Source organism: Macaca nemestrina, chromosome 5 (genome assembly GCF_043159975.1).
Source record: "Macaca nemestrina isolate mMacNem1 chromosome 5, mMacNem.hap1, whole genome shotgun sequence".
Lineage (NCBI taxonomy): Eukaryota > Metazoa > Chordata > Mammalia > Primates > Cercopithecidae > Macaca > Macaca nemestrina.
In genome coordinates, this window is record NC_092129.1 from 42,570,881 (window position 1) to 42,595,825 (window position 24,945).

The 24,945-nt window shown below is 39.4% G+C and overlaps 1 long non-coding RNA gene across 1 annotated transcript in view; it reads right to left on the reverse strand.

Moving 5' to 3' along the window:
- Nucleotides 1–3,292: 3,292 nt before the first annotated feature.
- LOC105465699 (uncharacterized) overlaps nucleotides 3,293–24,945 on the reverse strand; it is a 45,474-nt gene continuing 23,821 nt past the window's right edge. The window contains exon 2 of the long non-coding RNA XR_003014410.2: nucleotides 3,293–8,818. This is a non-coding gene — a long non-coding RNA (uncharacterized lncRNA). The remainder of the gene's footprint in view (nucleotides 8,819–24,945) is intronic.

A 24,945-nucleotide genomic window follows, 5' to 3' on the forward strand; every position in this document is an offset into this window, starting at 1 on the left:
GGGTTAGTAATACAGGGATGGGGAAGGGCATGGAGAGGAGCCAGTTATCACAATGGGCCTCTCTAGGGGACGATCTCCACTTTGGCAGGAGCAGCTTGGGGAAGCGCCTGTGTTCCTGGCCACTGACTGCAACTCACAGCCTCTCTACACAGCCGCTTAACTGGGACAATAAATCCCTGGAAATGAAGAGGAGCAGTGTCTGGTGTACCCAGCAAGTAAACTCTGGTAAGTTATATCCACAGGAAGAGTGAAGAGGCAACAATCTCTTGATTCTTAAGGTCAGCATCTTGTTTGGTTGCTCTTTCCTGAATTCTCTTAGGAGATTCCTCCCACTCTTGGGAAATCTCAAATTCATCCCATGAAGAATATTAACTCAGTCTAGCCTCCTAAACTGAGTCTAACCTCATCTCTAGTCACATAAACTAGGTAGAATGGGGAAAGGAGTTTTCAAATTCTGTTTATTGTAATGGTAAATTTTTCCTTTTTTTTTTTTTTTTTTTTTTTGAGAAGGAGTTTTGCTCTTTTTTGCCCAGGCTGGAGTGCAATGGTGTGATCTTGGCTCACTGCAACCTCTGCCTCCTGGGTTCAAGCGATTCTCCTACCTCAGCCTCCCAAGTAGCTGGGATTACAGGCGCCCACCACCACACTCAGCTAATATTTTTATTTTTAGTAGAGATGGGGTTTCACCATGTTGGTCAGCTGGTCTCGAACTCCAGACCTCAGGTGATCCATCTGCCTCAGCGTCCCAAAGTGCTGGGATTACAGGCGTGAGCCACTGCGCCCAGCCTGTAATGGTAAACTTTTAACTGATTAACCTGTTCTTGCTTGTCGAGTAGTGTGGGCATCCATTCTCCATGTTTCCCTGTCCAGCAGCCCCTCGATTTTTGTTTGGGGATCCACACGATACCTGAGAGGCTAATTCCATCTGAGTGGCAAGAAGGGAACACGTGGCCTGGGCTAAGCCATCAGCACATTCTATCCCCCCCAACCAGAGTGACTGTGACCTAAGCCCATTTGTTCAGCGTGAGTCTCAGGATCTCTGCTTTGGAATACAAGACAAAGTCCCTCTGTCCCTCTTGGTGTGTTTGAAAAAGGAGCAAGAGTCATCTAGGAATCACAGAAGGTGCCTGACTTAGGATAGAGCCAACATAAAAATAAAAATAAAAAGAAGTAGAGTTATAAAGAGCTAGGTCCTGCATGACATCATTAAGCAGAAGGACTCCCACCTCATCAGAACCCTGCTCTTTTCAGGGATGAGAGTTGATTAAATTGAGCTCAACAAATATTGACAGAGTGCCTTGTCATGTGCCAGACATGGCATTGGGCACTCACAATACGTTAGTGCATAAAACAGGTAAGAATCCCTGTCCTCAGAGAGAAGGAGACAGAAAACAGACAATAAGCAGAACAAGAGAAATAATAGTATGTTAGAGGAGGATAAGTACAGTGGGGAAAAGGAAAAGAAGAGCAGGTAAGGGAGATGGGCACTGGGTGAGTAGAGCTGGGGATGAGGCTCTGTATTCTTTAAGGTGGGGCTCTCTCTGCTACTTGTTATCTATTACTTGCTAATAAACCTACAACACCTTAGGACATTCTAAATACCTGTAACCCCTTGCCCTAACAGCCACCCAGGGGCAAAAATTTCTATAGATTTTTTTTAAAAAGAATATTGGGGGGGCACAGTGGCTCATGCCTGTAATCCCAGCAGTTTGGGAGGCCGAGGCAGGGAGATCACGAGGTCAGAAGATCGAGACCATCCTGGCTAACACGGTGATACCCCGTCTCTACTAAAAAATACAAAAAAATTAGCCGGGCGTGGTTGCAGGTGCCTGTAGTCCCCGCTGCTCAGGAGGCTGAGGCAGGAGAATGGCATGAACCCGGGAGGCGGAGCTTGCAGTGAGCTGAGATCACACCACTGCACTCCAGCCTGGGCGACAGAGGGAGACTCTGTCTTGAAATAAATAAATAATAAATAAATAAATAAATAAATAAATAAATAAATAAATAATAAAAAAGAATATTAATTACATTCGTCTAAGATTTGGCTTGGGGAGGGACATTATATTTAAGTTCTGGATAAAGGCTGAATTCATCAGTTTTGGAAAATCCTCATCCACATTTTGGGGGCAGGGCACAGGAATTAAAATGTTTCCATTTCAATCCTGTAGCACTCTGACATAAATTATTCTACTTTCCTGAAGCAGCAAGGTTCTTTTACTCCCATTGTTTCTGCTTCTTGAAATATACAAATAATCACCCATTTTTGTTTCCAATATTGATTTATGGAAAATGCATCAAATTAGTATTGAGAATGCTTTACAACTTGAGAAGTTAAATTCTGTGACTCTGATTTTCTCAGGGACCAACAGTTATAATATTGTAACTGAGTCAAAAGCTGGTGAGCAAGAAGGTGAAGAAGAAAGCAAGAGCAAATTAACTTAATATAAAGATATGTCTTCCCCCCACTGTTCTGAGTACGTGGCTAGTGGCTTCCTGTGAAGGAAACACTTGGTCGGCTCTTGTCTTAGTTAAGACTGGCATTCCCCCTTTTGCACAGCTCTGCGATGTTGTGTAAAAGAAGAAACTATCACCATAGAGACTTCGGTCTCCTGAACATTCAAATGATTATCCAGGAACACTAGATAATCTGTCTTTTGCCATAGCACTTACTTTTTAGCAGTCATCTATTCATAGGCTATACGTTTTTAAAAATGGTCCAATGCCAGACAAACTAAAGCTTTGCTCTGATAATGCCTGAAAGACACATTTACAAACATGGCCAAATTAGCCTGATGGGCTTTCATGCAAATGCCCTGTGCCTTTACTGTTTCAGATTTCCAGCTTTCCTTAGATGCTCAGAGTTCAACTTCAGTGAAATTGCTGCTGAACAGAGGCACCCAGAGCCAGGGGGATGAGTGGGGAGAAGAATGGGAGCAGAAGAAGGTACTGTGCCTTCTCAAAGACTCTCCCTAAAACCTAGATGGTTAAAAAGGACCAGACCCACTCCAGGAAGACATATATATGCTCCAATAATATTGATTTTTAAGTTAGTGAAAAGAGACACCTGAGATCATTGGGAAACAAAAAATCTACAAGTCATGGTGAGACAACTGGTCGGTCCTTTTTGCAAAAGAAAGCCCTCCCCTCCTGCCAGATGACAAATTAAATTATCAGTGGATGGGACCCAAGTACATGTGCACATAAATGCACATACACAAGTACACACACACGCACACACACATACCACACACACACACACACACACAGAGGCAAAGAAATCAAACTGTATACATGCCAAAAAAAATAGCTGAATATTTATTTGATCACTGCTGGTGAAGAGCACTGTGAGTTTGTCATGTAAGAAATCCCATGGCAAATGATAATAGACCTGACCACCGAGAAATGGTAAACTTCTGAACATTAAGAAGGGCACAGACTAAAATACAAACATCTACATAGAAAAATCTATGGTAAACAATAAGAAACAATCGTCTAATATCTCTGAAACATAGAGCTTATAAACATTGATTAGAAAAACATGAAGATTTCAGAATAGAAATGGGCAAAGGACACGAGACAACTCACAATAGAGCAAATATAAATAAAAAACAGATAGAAAATGTTCATCTTGTTACTTAACAAAGGCAGAAGTGAAACAGCAGTAGAGAATTTTTCTTACTATCAAGTTAGCAAAAATGATTTCTTTGCCTAATCATGTTCATAAGAGCACAATGCAACAGGAAATCTCATACACTGCTTGTAGGAGTATAAAACTTTCTGGAAAGCGATGTGCTGTTTCCTAAGAGGACTCCAAGTGTTTATATCCTTTGACCTAGTAATTCTACTTCCAAGAACTTATCGTCAGAAAGTAATTTAAAAATTCCAAAATATGGACATCATGCATAAAAGATGTTCATTTCATCACCGCTTATTTAAAAAAAAAAGTGGAGGCACCCTAAATGCCCACTATTCATTTCAATATTTTTTGAGTACCTAGTATCTGTCAAACAATGAGCTAGAACAGAAGCCAAACACAAAACAGATATGATTCTTATCCTTCCAATACTGGGAGGAACTGCAGGCTGGGAGGCGATATACATTTAATTAAGTAATTATTACACTTGCTACAGGAATGCACAGCAGAGGGACCTAACCAGAGGGGGTGACATTTAAACTAACTCGTGAAAACTGTGTGAAAATGACCAGAAGAAGGGGATGGCAGACACAATATTCTGATTAATACTTCAAGAAGCAGGAACAATGGGAGTAAAAGAATCTTGCTGTTTTGAAAAAGTATCATAATGTGTTCCAGAAAAAGGGAACAACATATTGCAAGTCCAGGAGGGAAAAAATTTGACCTAAATTAAGAGTGTGCTCGTATTTCTTAGTGGTGATGAAGAGAGTCCAAGCATCTCTTGGGAAGATTAGACCTAGCAGGAAACATAGTGGAGTTGCTTTCCTCCTCTTCTGATTAATTTCACAGGTTTTTCACATTTTTAGTTTAAATGTCACCTCCTCTGGTTAAGTCCCCTCTGCTATGCACTCCTGTAGCAAATGTCATAATTACTTGATTAAATGCTTATCTCCTCCAAGACTGTAACTTCTGCAAGGGTAAGAATTATATCTGCCTTGGGGATGGGCGTGGTGGCTCACACCTGTAATCCCAGCACTTTGGGAGGCCGAGGATCACCTGAGGCCAGGAGTTCGCGACCAGCCTGGCCAATATGGTGAAATCCCATCTCTACCAAAAATACAAAAACTTAGTTGGGCGTGGTGGTGCACATCTGTGGTCCTAGCTACTTGGGAGGCTGACATGAGAGGATTTCTTGAGCCCGGCAGGCGGACGTTGTCATAGTGAGCCAAGATTGCACCCCTGCACTCCAGCCTGGGTGACAGAGTGAGACTCCCTCTCAAAAAAAAAAAAAAAAAAAAAAGAATTGTATTTGCCTTGTGTTTGGCCTCTGTTCTAGATCAGTGCTTGACACATATTCGGTGCTCCTCATGGAGTTAGCGAGAGACCTCCCACCAGGAAGCAGAGGTTTCCCACGTGGGAGGATGGCTATGTGGCGGTGCTGAGGGACGCTGAATCCGAGGTGCTGTGTCTTGAATTCGTCAGTGAAGACATGAAGGCCTGGCCCGTCAGGAGGACAGCTCCCACCACAAGGGAATGAGAAATGGTCGTCATGTTGGACACGCATCTATGGTCTCGGCCTGTCAGGCTCCAAGGGTTGTGGTGAGTGTCTGTGTATGCACTTATATCTCCAAGAGAACGGGAGTGTCATCCCCAAACATGAATGAGGTTAACTTTTCTAAAGAACATTGGTTAGTGGCCAGGCACAGTGGCTCACACCTATAATCCCAGCACTCTGGGAGGCCGCGGCGGGTGGATCACTTGAGGTCAGGAGTTTGAGACCAGCCTGATCAACACGGTGAAATCCTATCTCTACTAAAAATATGAAAATTAGCCGGGAGTGGTGGCACATGCCTGTAATCCCAGCTACTTGTGAGGCTGAGGCAGAAGAATCGCTTCAACCCAGGAGGCGGAGGTTGCAGTGAGCCGAGATCATGCCACTGCACTCCAGCCTGGGCGACAGAATGAGACTCTGTCTCAAAACAAAACAAAAACAAAAAACATTGGTTAGTGTAGCCAAGAAAGATTTTTTACTTAAAAAATAAATCTGTTGTCCATGCAGTGTGTTGATGAAAAAAAAAAAAAAAAAAGATAGTCTTTGTTACAAATAAGATATTGCATGATCATTAGTAAGATTATTTATGAAGAGTTTGTAATAATGTGGGAAAGTGGTTATGATATAAAGTTAAGCAAAAGAAAAAAGTAAATGCCAAATTATAAAAATAGTATATTGTTAGCTTTGCTTAAACATATATATACGCACACACAATCCACAAAAAGCAGGAATATACCTCACTCTGTAAGTGGTGGTTATCTCTGAGTGATATTTTATAGGATGTTCCCCCGCTTTTTTTTACTGTAATGTACATTCCAGATTATTAGATTAGTATATTTTACTTTTACAAATGGTGATTACACATTTTAATAGTTTCAGAATGTTAAGATCTTAAGAGACTAAGCTTAGTTCTACAGCTAGCATATAGTAGCATTGCATAAATATTCTTCAATCAATTAATGAAGTCATCACTTCATCGCAAGAGTGTACATAAAGTATTAGAACTATTAAAATGTTTGTGTGCACACCAGCCCCATCAATTCTGAATAATGCCCTATCTGCCATAATTATATATTCTTATTTTTGGGGTCCTCATTCCTTAAAGCAACATTGATGTTTCCTTCATTTCTTCTCCCCAAGCACAGAGCAAAAAAAAAAAAAAAAAAAAAAGTCATTTATTGTTTTAAAATCTTCATTTATTTTGGGATGTCACCACGGATTTTTCAGGTCTTAGACATATAAGCATGCATTTCTACTTTTTTAGATTTTGAATAATGTAGAAATCTAGCCAAATTAATTGAGAATACTCTATTGAATAAATCTACAACTTTACTTCCAAGGTCCTGTTAACCTAAGCTAAAGATAAAAAAGCAGCAGCAAAGTGCCGCTGTTATCTGGTTAAAACTGACAACTGTAAGATGTATGGATGATTTTCTACAAGTTTAGAAACAGGAAACAGTGCTTGCTGCACTTGCCACAGGGCATACAAACTGAGAAAGTTATGTAGAAATTCAAGATCAGAGGATGAGCACAAGGATGATCTTCAAGAACAAAACAGTGAACAGAGACCTTTGTGGTGGCAAGCAGTGACGTGAGGTTGTGTTTGTGTGAATACAAACCCTCTCCTCCCAAGTCTGGTGACTACAGTGTTTTCTTCCCACCGTTGTTAATTGTGGAAATATGGTTGTCACTATTAACATATCAAACAGAAGTCTTGATATTATCTGCAGCTGGTCATTTGTTTAGGTTTTACCCGCAGGGAAAGTCTGGTGGCAGCCAGCCCCAGGACAGCCACGCGTGACGTGCAGAAGAGTCCTTGTTGTTCCCCCAGAGGGGATGATGATGCAAGCAAACGCCACGCCTGATCCCTTCGGGTCTCCGTGGCAACAAGGCTGCCTGTCAGACCAGATGATAATGATCCATGATCTGGAAGAGGCTTATTCCATAACAGGAGGGAGGTTTCAAAGGTAACACGTCAATAGCAAAGCAATGCCTCGGCAACAGCTTTTGTTATTGTAGTCGACAAGGACAAAAAGAGGACAAGGCTGCCAGAAGATATTGCATATGGAACAGAAGATTTCCTGCCCTGGAAGAAGGCTAAGTTAGAGCCTCTCTTTATCTATAAATGATCTGTTGGTTAAACAGGATACCTCCCTTCTGAACATCTCAGCACCTCAACAAGAGAACTTCAAGTCTCTGCTATTTAGACATGTCATTTGTAAGTAAAAGAAATCAGGGAAGTAATAGGAGGAAAGCTAAGAATGAAAGGAATTCATCACTACTGCAAGTTTGTCCCCGAAGCAAGGCGAGTCCCTGCCCATCTGGCTATGCCAGCTTTTTTATTTCCCCCTTACTAGACCCCATTTGGGATTTTGTTGGCATATTTGCTTGGGTGTCTATCTCCTCTGTAGTTCCTGAGGTCAGGATTGCAGTCTCTTTTTTAAAAAATTTGTATCTATAGTGCCTGGCAAAGAAAAGAAGCTCCATCAATATTTACCAGTTGCTGGTGGCAATGGTAGTGGTAGTTGTATAGAAGTGGGGAGGGATAGAAGTATAGCTAAGTGATGGGACATTCTATTTCTACACCTTGTTTAACTGTGGAGGTCTCTGGGATTAGCCAGGCTAGCCAAGATTGGGACGTTTGGTGTCTTCTTCAAGAGAGGCAGAATGAGCCTAATGGTTTCGAACATGGGCTCTGGAGCCAGACAAGCCAGATTAGAATCCCGACTCTACTCCAAGCAGTGTGAACTTTGGCAAGTTACTTACCTTATCTGTGCCTCTGTGAGGATGAAACAAGTTCATTAGAATGATGCCTGGTACCCCAGAGGAACTATTAAGGTTCAATGGACTCTGTTTCTAGTATTACTGCTCAATTTAGGAAGAAAAAACGTGCAGATGAGGAGAGCCTTTTGCTTCAAATTTTGAGTTTCACATTTAACCTTGCAGTTTTATCCCTGGGGAGCTTCTGTTGGATGGAAGATGAATCTGGTATCTAAGCTCCTTAGAGCTGTCCTTTAGACCAGTGCCAATCCCTAGGAGTGCTTCTGATTTCCTGCTTATCTCCTACGAATGTAGGAGTTAAGTCAATTCAAAAGAAAAGATAAGTGGTCCAAACAAATCCATACTGTAATCCACTGTTCATGGGGCAATTCATTTGCCCTTGAATTATTATTATCTCCCTTACCAGATGTGCTTGACACTTCTGATCTTGAGCCATGCTGGGCACCATGGCAAATTTGGATATTTGGTATCAAATATCAAAATATTTCATAGTTTTTCCTTGATGCTTTTGAAGACACCTCCTCCATAACCACGATCTCTGACCAACACCCAAAAGGCTGAGGGGAACTAAAGCCAAGTTAGGGAAACAATGTAAATGCCTGGCTGATTAACACATATGGATGTCCAGGGAGTTGCTGGGTCTTCTCACCTCTATCCTCACCTGCCATGAGCACACAGTGCTCCACGGATATATTAAAATTTGAATCAGTAAGTGAGGAATTTTATGAAGTGCCCTCTTGAAGCCAATGGAATAATGTCATCCATAACCATAAACCAGCAGCTAAATATTACCTAAGCACAGGACTCGGACTCGCTTTCATTTAGACCACCTGAAGCAGGTTCTCTTGCAACTGCAAAACAAAAGAAGAGAGAGAAAGAAAGACCACCATTGTGATGGTTTCCAGATAGGCATAATCAAAAGGTTGAAAATGTCTACCAAGAATATTAAGTCATTATGACAGGTACCTTTTCTAATTAAAATTGTATTCCCACTGCAGCTGCATCCTAATAAACTGAGAGGCATCAGCTACCTTATCTTTCATACCAGCTGTAAGTATGCTGATACACATATGTATACTATATTTGTATTATGTATAATATCTATATGCTATATGTATATATAAAGTATCGACCTTAAAAATTATTTCAAAGTCACACAATCATCTGAGTCACATAAGCACGTAGAAAAACAGATAAAGGTATGTTATGTAACTCACCTCCTATATCCAGATAAGTTTTCATTCAAACAAATACAATTATTTGATATTTTTACCTTGATGCTTTTGAAGATACCTCCTCCATAACCACGATCGGGAATGGTCTGTATTGTAGCAGTCAGGAAGTTCTTTTTTTTTTTTTTTTCCAAATAAACTGCTTATCTTAGAATAGTTTTAAAATTATAGAATTAATGTAATTAGTACAGTAATGGTACAGAGAGCTCCCTACCTAATACTGAGTTTCCCCTATTGTTAACATATTACATTAATATGGTACCTTTGTCACGACCAATGAATCAGTATTGATACATTATTTCCTCAGTTTTTTCCTAATGTCTTTTTTCTCTTTTCTTTTTTGAGATGGAATCTCACTCTGCTGCCCAGACTGGAGTGCAGTGGCATGATCTTGGCTCACTGCAGCCTCCACCTCCTGGGTTTAAGTGATTCTTCTGCCTCAGTCTCCCAAGTAGCTGGGATTACAGGTGCCCACCAACACACTCAGCTAATTTTTCTATTTTTAGCAGAGATAGAGTTTCACCATCTTGGCCAGGTTGGCTTCGAACTCCTTACCTCAAGTGATCTGCTTGCCTCAGCTTCCTAAAGTGCTGGGATTACAGGGGTGAGTCACCATGCCCAGCCCCTAATGTGCTTTTTCTACTCCAGGATCCCATCCAGGATACCACATTGCATTTAGTAGTCATGTCTCCTTAGGGCCCTCTTAACTGTGGCAGTTTCTTGGACTTTCCTTGACTTTGCTGACCTTGATAGTTCTGAGGATTACTGGTCAGATATGTTGTAGAATGTCCTTCTGTTGGGATTTGTCTGATGTTTTTCTCATGATTAGACTGGGTTAATGCATTTGATGGGAGGGAGACCACAGAGGCCAAGTGCCATTCTCATCATATCATAACAAGGGTGCACACTATCAATTACTTGCCAATGTTAGGGAGTTGTTTTTAAGGTCAAAAGTAAATTCCTTTTGTTAAAGCAGTGGTTCTCAAAGTGTGGTTCCCCAGATCAGCAGTGTCAGCACCACCTGGAACTTGTTAAAAATGCAAATTCTTGGCTTTGTCACAGGCCTACTAAATCAGAAACTCTGGGGGTGGAGCCCAGCGATCTGTCTGAACAAGTCTAGGTGATTCTGATGCACCTGGAGTTTAAGAACTGCCGTGTTGGTTGTCTAACATGTTTGGCTTCGATGTATAAAAAGAATTCTCCTCAGTGCCCATCATTAAGCCAGTGGTTCTCAACTCTGCTGCATTTCATGAATACCCATACCCGGGCATCTATCCCCAGAGACTGATATCACTGGTTTGGGAGGGTGTCTTACTGAAAAGTTCCCAGGTGGTTCCAAGCCTAGACAGGGTTAAGGGCCCTCAGCTAACAGAAGTCTCCCTCTTCTACTCATGCTTTCCACCCTTCTAAGCTCTCCTTCCTTTCCCCCTTGGCCTTTGGAAGAATGGATCAATCAGTAGCCTGGTTTCTTAGAAAACATCAGAGAAGATTTAATGCTATAGAACTTCAGGTTGGTAATAGCCATAAAGGTCAACTAGTTATGTGGTTTTAAAAGTTTTTTTTTCAGCAGACGCTTTCTTCAAAGAAAATCTTTATGGGGAAACCCAACCCAATACAGAAAAAGAGAGAAAACTGAGTGGCTCTGAGTGAAGGGGAAGGGACTTGAGGTTGCTTCCGGTCCTCCTGTCACTATCTAGCCGTCACTGGGCTAGTTCAGCCTTCCCAGTCAATGGTTGTCCACCTTCTCCTTGATCATCTCCCGCATCAGGGGCTTCTCCACTTACCACGCCACTTCCATTTCAGTACCAAGCATCAAAGCTTTCTTTCCTTTGAGCCCCAATTGGCTTCCCATTGATTATCACTTCCTATCACTAATACTAGTTCCTTTCCTGGTGCTAAAGAAGAGAGATAGAGAGTCTTTCCCATAAAAAGCTTCTTTTTATATCATAATTTAGGCACCCTGCTCCCTAAACAGTGGTTCTCAACTGGATTGTGCACTAGAATCAACCAGCGCACTTTCAAAAGTCTCACTGCCCAGGACACATCCCAAATCAATCTGGCAGTGTCTCTTCACATGGACCCAGGCAGACAAGAACCACATACAGCGTGGCTGGGGACCAAGCACCTTTGTCAGAGCCTCTCCCCTCACCCCCAGGCCAACAGGGAAACCCTCTTTCCTAACAATTGACACTATTCTGAATCTCCTCATCAATCCATCTGCTCCCTTTAGAGAATGCTCCATTATCCGGATCAAAAAATAAGTCATAATGGCACAATTTTCACAAATAGTTTTTATAGAACGAAGGCAAAAAGTTTAAGCACTGGGTTGATATAACACCAAATTCTTTCTTTCTCAAGTTAATTAGAATAAAAAGATACCTATTTGCTTTGTGACTCAACAATCCAACTTCTACTCCAATGTCCCCCTTCCCCTATACTGGAGAGATTGTTCAAATGCTCCTACCTTTCCCGGAGCAGAAGCGTCTCACAGCTAGTATCCCTGCCTTGCCCTTATTAAATGAGAGATAAATGATGTGATTGGTTTTTTGCGACGGCCTTAAGCAACTCCACCCAGACGGCCCAGCTGTTTGTTTGGTGAAGATTTCTCTCTCCTCTTCTGCCCCCTCTTTCTGACCCATTAGTCAGAAAATAACTGGGCTGTGCAAATGTAGGTTGCGTAGGTTGTCAGGTTCACCAGCCTCCAAATGGCCTGTCCCGAATCCTCTTAACCAGTATTTCCAGAATGAAGTTAAGATCATGCAGGCCATTAGCCAAGGAGTAAGCTAGAGAGGGTGGGGTGAAGCACAATCCATGCTTTGAAGTATCTCAAACACTCACCGGCCAATGACAATTACTTGTCTCCACTAGGCTGAAGAACATATTTCAGTTGTTCCTATCTCCACTGAAAAACTTGCCTCCTCTATATGACATGACTCATAGTCATGAAGTCCAATGTGGAGTGCAAAGAGATTGATGTTTTCCTAACCATTGTATTCTAAGTCTCAGTCAACTCAACCAACTGCACCAAGTTGCAGTACATTGCTGAGGTAAACATGGAATTGTGCTGAGAGTTTTGTCTTAAACTCATGCCATCCATCTTCAGTTGGACCCTTGATTCTCTCTTATAATCATTTTACTTTTCCTTACTAAACTTGATACTCTATGCCCCACAATAGTGTTTCAGAACTTCCTTCCAAAATTTCAGTTTTCTCATCTTTAAAATAAGGATAATCATAGCACCTACTTAGTAAGGCTGTTCTCAGTACCTAATACATGCTGTTACTATTATTATATATTATTATCTATGCTAATATTATATGACATGAATAATGAAATAATGAAATAATATTTTCTACTCATCTCAAAGTTAAGAAACTTTTTTAGTGTCAGCTATATGCTGGTTATTCTGTTAACATGACACTTTGACATATAGCCCCTAAGATCCCAACTCCCTTCCACTCTCTTTCCCTCATCTTGTTGGCCTTCTTTCTTGCTAAGATGAAGGCAAGTCCATGGAAGCCCCTCAATGTTCCCCTGCATCTCAGAATTTCTCCATGTCATCAAAGTTCCTGTTTTTCTTTCCTATTCTCTCTGAAAACCATCTCTGCTCTACTCCACAACCCTGGCCCTTCCCACACTAAGTATGGTGCCCCAGGGAGGATTTCCCCTTCAGCTCCACCTACGAGCTCTCAGCATGCAGCCCACAAAGTTTAAAATTGGGTCCTTACTCTTGAAAAAATGAAAACAGAGTCGAGGTGCCAAAAAAAAGAAAAGAAAAAAAAGAAAACCTACAAGATAGCTCATAACAAGTGCCAACTGAGTCACTCAGAAAAAAGAAAAAAAAAGAGAGAAATGCCACTACCTTCAGCAAAAGGGAACCATTGAACTCCAGTTGAAACAATACTATTCCCCAGAGGGAAAAAAAGTTAACTCCAAAAATTTTGTCATCATATTAATAACATTTTAACATCTCATCATTTTTATAAGGCAGTTTCACAAAATTATTTCGTTTAAACCACTTAGAGAGGTAGATTAAGGAATATTCTGCCCATTTTACAAATGAAGAAACTGAGATGCAGAGAAGGTTTAGGAGAATTCCCAATGTGGGCAGCTAGTAAGTTGTAGAGCCAGGACTTCAATGTGGGTCTTGGGAGCCCCTCTCCCCTGCCCTTTCTTGTAGGCCACATTGACTTTCTGCTGGAGGACATCACCATTTGTTCATCTACCATGATGCTGGAAACTTAGCATTATGTTTTTACATCTGCCCATTACAACTCTAGGCGGTCAGTCTAATTACCTGCATTTTAGAGGTAAGGATGACTTTGTGAGGAGGGAGAGTGGAAGGAGGGAGTCTGTTAAGTAAGTAGCCCAAATCCTACTGCTAAAAAGCTCTAAAGTTGGCATATAAATTCAGGGCTCATGAACCTGAATTTTATTTATTATTTGTAAGAAATTGTATTTCTTACAAATTAAGGATTTTTTTTTTTTTTTTTTTTTTTTTTGCCTGTGAGAGCAAAAGATAACACACACACACACACACACACACAAAATGAAAGCTAAGTCTAAAACAGGTGGTTGTGACAGCAGGAAAAAAAAAATATATATATATATTTATATATACACTCACGGTTCGGCAACTTGTCAGCCAAGCCTGGGCCATAAAACAGGATAAAAAAGGTTTGGTTAATAGCCAAAATTACTCAGCTATTCTCATAAATGCTAATTATTAAGTTATTTATGAAAGGAAAAGGATTTTCATTTGATTGTCCCCTGGCTTTTGTTGCTCTCTAAGATAACATAAATTTCCCTTCCAGGACCCCTTCAATGATTAAGGTGCATAGCTGTGATCTATAAGCCTATGCAGACCTATCATCCACATAGATCAGCTCTGACAAATGATTTGATGGCTTATGTTTTTTCAGATAAATTCAATTTTTTGTATTTCATTGGAATGTAGATACCTATAAAAAGTACCTTAAGTAATCTGAATCTTGAGATGTTAGAAACATTTCTTCAGAAAAAAAAAAAAATACCCACCAAGGAAGTTATAAACCAACTTAAAGAATAGGTGTTCAACAAAATTAATAAAACTAAAAATACTTAACATAATACAGGAAAGTTTATGGTAGGGACTTGATATGGCAATCTCTTTGGAATTTTAAGTATAAAATGTTTCAGTGGGTTGATTGTCAAAATTCTAAAGCATGGCAATAATTTTTTACTGGGTACAATGTACTTTTATGAGGATTTCTTCCTTTTCTCCCCCCTTTTTATGTTCAGTCAGACCTGGTTGATGACTATGACTCAGATGATAGACGGACTACTTGTGGTTTGAAGGGTGTTGCTTCAGAATTCTAATCTCTTTTGTCATGGACCATCCCTGGGGATTCCAAAGTATTACTAGCCTTAAAGGAACTCCCCCTCCTCAATAAACCACAGCTCCCAACAAGAAGTGAGCAACTTCTGATAGTGAAAATGGGACATTTTAAAAGAATTAACTAATAGTAAAACCAAGTCAAGAAAACACTCTCTGAAATGCGTTATTTACCGTATTAGGAAAAGATGCATGAAGAGAGACAAAAGTTTTACAAGCAGTAAACTGGATTAATTCTGTGAAAAACTTGCTAGCCAAACACTTGTTATTATTGCTTTTCACCAATGTATTGGAGGAGTGGAAAGAGAATAAATTATAACTCACCTAAGAACCAATTACCTCACTTTTGTGACTCATACCTAGAGAAAACAATTATTCCTAGGAATCCCTTAATCAAATTTAAGTCCGACAAACATCTATGTGTATCTACTGTGTGACACTCTATGTTGACAAGTACTGGGGAGTAAAGCCAGGTCTTTCCCTTCAAGAAGTTTACTATTCGGTGGAGGAGTTCCTACTAAATTCACAAACCTTTTAGCACTAATCAGAGTTGTTATGTATTACTACCTGCTAGTGCTTAGCTCTGTCCTCAAAATAAATAAATGAGAGAGGATCCAGGGGCACATGAAGGCCTCCCACAATTCAAGTTCAATAGACTTCCTTACCACAGGCTTCCATTTGTAGTGTTATATTTATTTTCTCTTAATCCATTTCGAGTAGAGGCATGTATTCATTTATTAATGATGTTACAAATACAAATTACTTATTTGCAACCCAGAAACTTCAATTTCAAAAAGTAAGCGACTGATTGGATCAAAAAAGGGCCTAAAAATGAAAAGGGTGCTGGTCAGAATATCGGCAGAGGCTAAAGTTACAGCTCATTCAAACCAAAGATTTCCAAGATGCTCCCTTAGCACACTGAATGCACAGAGTGAAAATAATGTTGGAGTTTGCAGAAACAGTTTTTTAAGAAAAGGCATTATCATATATAAAATACTCAAATTTTCCTTCAAAATTCCCAAGCGGAAAAGAATTGGGGACTTTTTAAGGAGATGTAATGATTCGGCTTGATTATCCAACATTATTCAATTGCTATTTGACTTAGTATGTTTTGTGTTATTATAAAGGCATACCTGAGACTCGGTAATTTATTTTCAAAAGAGATTTATTTAGCTCACGTTCTGCAGGCTGTACAAGAAGCAAGGTGCCAGCATCTGCTCAGCTTCTGGTGAGGGCTTGTGTGCTGTGTCAAAATATGGTGGAAAAGATTAAAGGGCAAGTAGATACATGCAAAGAGGGTCAAAACCGAAGGGGTGTCCTGACTTTATAATAGTCCTGCCCCTCAGGAACTAATCCATTCCCCCACAGAACCAATCCAGTCTCAGGAGAGCAAGAGTTCACTCAATTCCTTGAAAACAGAACTGATATGGTTTGACTGTGTCCCCACCCAAATCTCGTCTTGAATTGTAGCTCCCATAATTCTCACATGTCGTAGGAGGGACCCGGTGGGAGGCAACTGAATCATGGGAGTGGGTCTTTCCTGTGCTGTTCTTGTGATAGTGAATAAGTCTCATGAGATCTGATAGCTTTATAAAGAGAAGTTCCCCTGCACATGCCCTCTTGCCTGCCACATGTAAGACCTGACTTTGTTCCTCATTTACCTTCTGCCAGGATTGTGAGGCCTCTCTAGCTATGTGGGACTGTGAGCGAATTAAACCTCTTTCCTTTATAAATTACCCAGTCTCAAGTATGTCTTTTTTTTTTTTTTTTTTTTTTTTTTTTTTTGAGATAGAGTCTCACTCTTGTTGTCCAGGCTGGAGTGCAATGGCATAATCTCAGTTCACCGCAACTTCTGCCTCCCAGGTTCAAGCAATTCTCCTGCCTTGGCCTCCCAAGTAGCTAGGATTACAGGCATGTGCCACAACACTCGGCTAATTTTTCCTATTTTTAGTAGAGATGGGGTTTCTCCCTGTTAGTCAGGCTGGTCTCAAACTCCTGACCTCAGGTGATCTGCCTGCCTCGGCCTCCCAAAGTGTTGGGATTATAGGCATGAGCCACCACACCTGGCTTTGGGTATATCTTTATTTGCAGCATAAGAATGGACTAATACAAGAACCAAGCCATTCACAAGGGGTCTACCCCATGACATAAGCTCCTCCCACGGGGCCCCACCTCTCAACACCACCACTTTGGGAATCAAATTTCAACATGAGATTTGATAGGGACAAACAAACCATATCCAAACTACAGCAGGGTTTAAAAAGCAAGCAAACAAAACAACAGAAACACACACACACACACACACACACACACCATGCCTGATTATGCAGCTAGGTAAAATACTCAAATCAGCAATGAAAGTTTACAAATTTGTAAATTGCATCAAGTAGTAGCCTGTAGAGTCTGGGACTACATTTTGTATTTCCTTTAACTCCCTACACAATGATGAGCAATCTTATTCCCATCATAGACATTCACATTTAGTGAATATGCTAGAAGGAAGGGAGGGAGGGAGGGAGGGAAGGAAGGAGGGAGGTAGGGAGGGAGGGAGGGAAGGAAGGAAGGAGGGAGGGAGGGAGGGAGGGAGGGAGGGAGGGAGGGAAGGAAGGAAGGAAGGAAGGAAGGAAGGAAGGAAGGAAGGAAGGAAGGAAGGAAGGAAGGAAGGAAGGAAGGCTCTATAGGCACAGAGGTAGATGTGGGTATATGGGTGTGAGGATCACCTCCTGGTGATCACTTGTTATCAAGCAGGTTTAGGAAATACTGAACTAACTGATTCACATTGCTCTGTTCATAATATTTCATTTGCTTAATTAAGATCTTTTTACCATAGACATTTCCAGTGGTCCTTTCTTCAGTCCCAAACCCTATTACCCTACATTTTTTCCCTCTAGGAGTCTTATCTCCTCCCTTATACGATGGTGATGCAGCCATATCTGCCTGAATCTATAGACCATTTCCACCAAAGTTGTCATCATTGATAACTCTTCCATCAGAGTCCTCATGGTTCGGGTAATACATGATCAGGTCAAAACCTTGGAAACCTTGGAGAAAGGAAATAGTTTTATCAGGAAAAGCTGAGAAAACAAAAACAAAAACAAAAACAAAAATTTGAGGAAGTGAAAACATCTGAGGCCTGAAATCAGGGAATACGCCAAAGGAACAAAACCCTAAATCTCTTGTTTACTCTTCCTCCAGATGCACTTAGAAATTATTTGTAATTTCTACTTCAAAAAACATTATTTTCTGCTTTGACCAAAGTTTTCAAGTTTCGTAGATGATATTTATGTATTTTTATCCTAACTGGCTGAGTATGTGAATGTGTTAATTCCACTACACCACATGAAGAAATTTACCTACTCATTCATTTTTCATTCATTCAACAATTTGCTAAATACCTACTCCATGGCAGTGTGCTATTGAACTAGTATAGTGTACAGACACTAACAAGAGATAATCTCTGTCCTTAAATAAATTATAGTTAATTGGAAAAATAGACACATAAGCAAATAACTATACGTTATGCTCCAATGTGACTATTACATTAAGATTTGTATATAAGATGTTATGAGAACATAGAAAAGCGTATCATGGTTATGCAGAAGGGTGACCTTTAGGGAGGAGATGACAATTTTTTTGCAGTTATCTATTGCTAAGGTAATTTTTAATTGCATAAATGAATATAGTAACATTATTAAGGAGAACATTTTGTCAACACTTTGCACATTGACATTTTTCCTTTTTCCATGTTTCCATTCAGCCTTTGTCCATAAGTATGTGCATATATACATGTGTGTTAGAAAGCTTAAATCATAACATCTGTAATTATGTTTCAAAAGCTTGCATACATTTGGCTATTTGAAAACCAAAATATGGTTTCCTGTAAAAATAAAACTATTCAAGGTTGTTAGCTTTCCCCAAACAGCCTATTTCATACACAACACTCTATTGCCATACTATTGTAGTTGTACAGTGAGAGAGTAATTGTATTGTAATTAGAAAAATATATTGGGTTTCTAATAAATTTCTCTAATAAGAAGGAAAACAATAAAATGATTTGAAAAGATTTTTTTTATGTATTCCAGATGTTCTTCCTTGAGGTATGAGTTAGTAGCCATAGCTCGGTAAAGGAAGGATGTCAACCAGATGCTAGTGGATGGGTAGTTCTCTTTCCCTTTGATAGAATTCTAGTTAGGGGATGTGGACCTCCAAACTTTAGAGCTAGTGGCAGACAGTGGCATGCACAGCTCATTTTCTAATTTGGAGAGGAAGGTTGTCTCTGGAATGGGGGAGAGATGAGCATATATGGATCTAGGTCATCCTCTGGTTGACTGGGAAATCATCATCCTGAAAATGTACAGCATGTATACAGCAGAGTGGGAAGAGAAAAAGAAAAGCAAGTGATCAGGTTCACAGTCCAGATGGTTGGCTGTTTGCCTGGGAATTCAACACCCAGAACAGGAAAAAGTAAGGTGACTGACTGCCAGAAGTCCTCCATACACTGGAACTGGGCCCTGGACCCTGGAATCTATGGATGTTGGGAAACAGGAACCCTAATAGCAAATTAGCTAAACACAAATCATCATTACTGTGGTTCCTTCCAGACATCTGAAGAACATCTTGCATCGAGGCCTCATTTCAGTGAATTAAGCATATCTTAAGAAACTTGAGTCGTGCTATGGAATAGTTGCAAATTAATGTTTCCAATTCAGGGTGCATCTATAGATATGTACTTTGAGCTCAATGTTTTTAAAACTAGAAGCAGATGACCTCTGGTACACTTTATTTTTTATTTTTTATTTATTTTTTTTTACTTTTCCATAAGTTATTGGGGTACAGTGGATATTTAGTTACATGAGTAAGTTCTTTAGTGGTGATTTGTGAGATTTTGGTGCACCCGTTACCCGAGCAGTAAACACTGCACCATATTTTATCCCTCGCCTGCCTCCCACTCTTCCCCTCAAGTCCCCAAAGTCCATTGTATCATTCTTATGTCTTTGCATCCTCATAGCTTAGCTCCCACATATCAGTGAGAACATATAATATTTGGTTTTCCATTCTTGAGTTACTTCACTTAGAATAATAGTCTCTAATCTCACCCAAGTCACTGCAAATGCTGTTAATTCATTCCTTTTTATAGTTGAGTAGTATTCTATTACACATATATACCACAGTTTGTTTTTCCACTCATTGACTGATGGGCATTTGGGTTGGTTCCACGATTTTGCAATTGTGAATTGTACTGCCATAAACATGTGTGTGCAAGTATTTTTTTTTTGAATAATGACTTATTTTCCTCTGGGTAGAGACCCAGTAGTGGGATTGCTGGATCAAATGGTAGTTCTGCTTTTAGTTCTTAAATTTTATTTAAGAACTTAAATTATTCATGAGGAATTTCCACACTGTTTTCCGTAATGGTTGTACTAGTTTACATTCCCACCAGCAGTGTAGAAGTGTTCCCTGATCACTGCATCCACACCAACATCTACTGTTTTTTTTATTTTTTGATTATGGCCATTCTTGCAGGAGTAAGGTGCTATCGCATTGTGGTTTTGATTTGCATTTCCCTGATCATTAGTGATGTTGAGCATGTTTTCATATGTTTCTGGGCCATTTGTATTTCTTCTTTGGAGAATTGTCTGTTCATGTCCTTAGCCCATTTTTTGATAGGGTTGTTTGTTTGTTTTTTCTTGCTGATTTGTTTGACTGTTGTAATTTCTGGATATTAGTCCTTTGTCAGAGGTATAGATTGTGATGATTTTCTCCCACTCTGTGGGTTATCTGTTTAATCTGCTGATTGCTCCTTTTGCAGTACAAAAGCTCTTTACTTTAATTAGGTCCCAGCTATTTATCTTTGCTTTTATTGTATTTGCTTTTACGTTCTTGGTCATGAAATCTGTGCCTAAGCCAATGTCTAGAAGGGTTTTTCCAATGTTATATTCTAGAATTTTTACAGTTTTAGGTCTTAGGTTTAAGCTCTTAATCCATCTCAAGTTGATTTTTGTATAAGGTGAGAGATGAGGATCCAGTTTCATTCTTCTACATGTGGGTAGCCAATTATCCCAGCACCATTTGTTGAAAAGGGTGTCCTTTCCCCACTTTATGTTTTTGTTTACTTTGTCAAAGATCAGTTGGCTGTAAGTATTTGGGTTTATTTCTGGGTTCTCTATTCTGTTCCATTGGTCTATGTGCCTATTTTTATACCAGTGCCACACTATTTTGGTGACTATGGCTTTATAGTATAGTTTGAGATTAGGTAGTGTGATGCCTTCAGGTTTGTTCTTTTTGCTTAGTCTTGCTTTGGCTATGCGGACTTTTTTTTTTTTTTTTTTTTTTTTGGTTCTATATGAATTTTAAAACTCTTTTTTTCTAACTGTGAAGAATAATGGTGGTATTTTGATGGGGATTGCATTGAATTTGTAGATTGATTTTGGCACTATGGTCATTTTCACAACATTGATTCTACTCATCCATGAGCGTGGGATGTGTTTCCATTTGCTGATGTTGTCTATGATTTCTTTCAGCAGTGTTTTGTAGTATTCCTTGTAGAGGTCTTTCAACTCCTTTGTTAGGTATATTCATGAGTATTTATTTTTGGCAGTTATTGTAAAAGGGGTTGAGTTTTTTATTTGATTCCCCAGTTAGTAGCTACTGGTGTATAGAAGAGTACTGTACTCTTTTGTGTACTGATTTGTGTACATTAATCTTTTATCTGGAAACTTTGATGAATTATTTTATCAGTTCTAGGAGCTCTCTGGAGGAGTCCTTAGGGTTTTCAAGGTAAACAATCATATCATCAGCAAACAAAGACAGTTTGACTTCCTTTTTACCATTTGGATGCCCTTTATTTCTTTCTCTTGTCTGATTGTTCTGGCTGGGACTTCCAGTACTATGTTGAAGAAGAGTAGTGAGAGTGAGCATCCTTTTCTTCTTCCAGATCTCAGAGAAGGTGCTTTCAACTTTTCCCCATTCAGTATTATGTTGGCTGTGGGTTTGTCATAGATGGCTTTTATTACATTAAGATATGTCCCATGTATGCCGATTTTGTTGAGGGTTTTAATCATAAAGGGAGGCTGGATTTTGTTGAATGCTTTCTCTGCACCTACTGAGATGATCATGTGATTTTTGTTTTGAATTCTGTTTATGTGGTGTATCACATTTATTGACTTGTGTGTGTTAAACCATCCCTGAATCCTTCGTATGAAACCCACTTGATCATGGTGGATTATCTTTTTGATACGTTGTTGGATTCTGTTAGCTAGTATTTTGTTAAGGATTTTCACATCTATTTCTATTTTAGCATCTATTTTAACATCTATTAGCATCTATGTTCATCAAGGATATCAGTCTGTAGTTTTCTTTTTTGGTTGTGTCCTTTCCTGGTTTTGGTATTAGGGTGATATGGGTTCATAGAATTAATTGAGGGGAGTTCCTTCTTTCTCTGTCTTGTGGAATCATTTCAAAAGGATTGGTACTCGTTATTTGAATGTCTGGAATGTCTGGTAGAATTCTGCAATGAATTTTTCTGGTCGTGGACTTTTTATTGTTGGTGATTTTTTAATTACCATTTCAATCTCACTGCTTATTATTGGCCTGTTCAGGATATCTAATGCTTCCTGACTTAAGCTAAGGGATTGTATTTTCCCAGGAATTTATGCATCTCTTTTAGGTTTTCTAGCTTATGTGCATAAAGGTGTTCATAGTAGCCTTGAATGATCTTTTGTATTTCAGTGGTGTCAGTTTTAATATCTCCTGTTTCATTTCTTAGTGAGGTTATTTGGATTTTCTCTCTTCTTTTCTTGGTTAATCTTGCTCATGGTCTGTCAATATTACATATCTTTTCAAAGAGCCAGTTTTTGTTTCATTTATCTTTTATATATTTTTGTTTGTTTGTTTCTATTTCATTTAGTTTTGCTCTGATCTTGGTTACTTCCTTTTTTGTACTGGGTTTGGATTTGGTTTGTTCTTGTTTCTGTAGTTCCTTGAGGTGTGACCTTAGATTGTCTGTTTGTGCTCTTTCTTACTCTTTGATGTAGGTGTTTATGGCTATGAATGTTCCTCTTAGCACCGCCTTAGCTGTATCCCAGAGTTTTGATAGGTTGTGTCATTATTGTCATTCAGTTAAAAGAATTTTTTAATTTCCATCTTGATTTCATTTTTGACCCAATGTTCATTCAGGAGCAGGTTATTCAATTTCCATGTATTTGCATGGTTTTGAAAGTTCCTTTTGGAGTTGACTTCTAGTCTTATTCCACTGTGGTCTGAGAGAGTGTTTGATATAATTTCAATTTTTTAAAATTTATTGAGGCTCATTTTATGGCCTGTCATATGGTCTATCTTGGAGAAAATTCCATGCACTGTTGAATACAATGTGTATTCTGTGGTTGTTGGATGAAATGTTCTGTATACATCTGCTAAGTCCATTTGTTCCGAGGTATAGTTGAAATCCAGTGTTTCTTTGTTGATTTTCTGTCTTAATGAGTTGTCTAGTGCTGTCAGTGGAGTATTGAAGTCCCCAGTGTTACTTTGTTGCTGTCTATCTCATTTCTTAAGTCTATTAGTAATTGTTTTATGAATTCGGGATCTCCAGTGTTAGGTGCATATATGTTCAGGATTGTGATAGTTTCCTGTTGGACAATGACTTTTACCACTTTATAATGCCCCTCTTTTTCTCTTTTAACCATTGTTGCCTTAAAGTTTTTATTGTCTGATATAAGAATAGATACCCCTGCTCGCTTTTGCATGAAATGCCTTTTCCCACCCCTTTACTTTAAGTTTATGTGAGTACTTATGTGTTAGGTGAGTCTCCTGAAGGAAGCAGATAGTTGGTTGGTGAGTTCTCATTCATTCTGCGGTTCTGTATCTTTTAAGTGGAGCATTTAAGCCACTTGCATTCAATGTTAGTATTGAAATGTGAGATACCATTACATTCATCATGCTCTTTGTTGCCTGTGTACTTTGTTGTTTTTTAGTTTTGCTTTTTAACTTGTGTTTTTGTTTTATAGGTTCTGTGCAATTTATACTTTAAAGTGGTTCTGTTTTGATGTGTTTCCAGGATTTGTTTCAATATTTAGAGCTCCTTTTAGCAGTTCTTGTAGTGGTGGCTTGGTAATGGTGAATTCTCTAAGAATTTGTTTGTCTGAAAAAGACTGTATCTTTCCTTCATATATAATGCTTAGTTTCACTAGATACAAAATTCTTGGCTGATAATTGTTTTGTTTGAGGAGGCTGAAGATAGGGTCCCAATCCCTTCTAGCTTGTAGAGTTTCTGCTGAGAAATACGCTGTTAATCTGATAGGTTTTCCTTTATAGGTTACCTAGTGCTTCTGTTTCATAGCTCCTAAGATTCTTTCCTTCGTCTTAACTTTGGATAACCTGAAGAAAATGTGCCTAGGTGAAGATCTTTTTGTGATGAATTTCCCAGGTGTTCGTTGTGCTTCCTGTATTTACAGGTCTAGGTCTCCTCCTCGATTATTCCCCCAAATATGTTTTCCAAGCTTTTAGCACTGTGTTCTTCCTCAGGAACACTGATTATTCTTATGTTTGGTCATTTAACATAATGCCAGACTTCTTAGAGGCTTTGTTCATATTTTCTTATTCTTTTTTCTTTCTCTTTGTTGGGTTGGGTTAATTTGAAGACCTTGTCTTCAAGCTTTGAAATTCTTTCTTTCTACTTGTTCAACTCTACTGCTGAGACTTTCCAGAGCATTTTGCATTTCTAAAAGTGTATCCAAAGTTTCCTGAAGTTTTCATTGTTTTTTTATTTAAGCTGTCTATTTCCTTGAATATTTCTCCCTTCACTTCTTGTATCATTTTTTGGATTTCCTTGCACTGGACTTTGCCTTTCTCTGGTCTCTTCCTGAATAGCTTAATAACTAGCCTCCTGGGTTCTTTTTCAGGTAAATCAGGGGTTTCTTCTTTGTTTGGATCCATTGTTGGTGAATTAGTGTGATTTCTGGGGGGTGTTGACAAGCCTTGTTTTATCATATTACCAGGGTTGGTTTTCTGGTTCCTTCTTGTTCGGGTAGGCTCTGTCAGAGGGAAGGTCTAGGGCTGAAGGCTGTTGTTCAGATTTTTTTGTCCCACAGGGTGCTCCCTTGATGTAGTACTCTCCCACTTTTTCTGTGGATGTGGCTTCCTGTGAACTGAACTGCAATGATTGTTGTCTGTCTTCTGGGTCTAACCACTCAGGGAGTCTACCCAGCTCTGAGCTGGTACTGAGGGTTGTCTGCACAGAGTCCTGTGATGTGAACTGTATGTGGGTCTCTCAGCCATATCCATGCCTGTTCTGGTGGAGGTGGTGAAAGGTGCAATGGACTCCATAAGGGTCCTTATGAACTCAATTTTCTGAGCTATACATGTGCAAATAAACTTC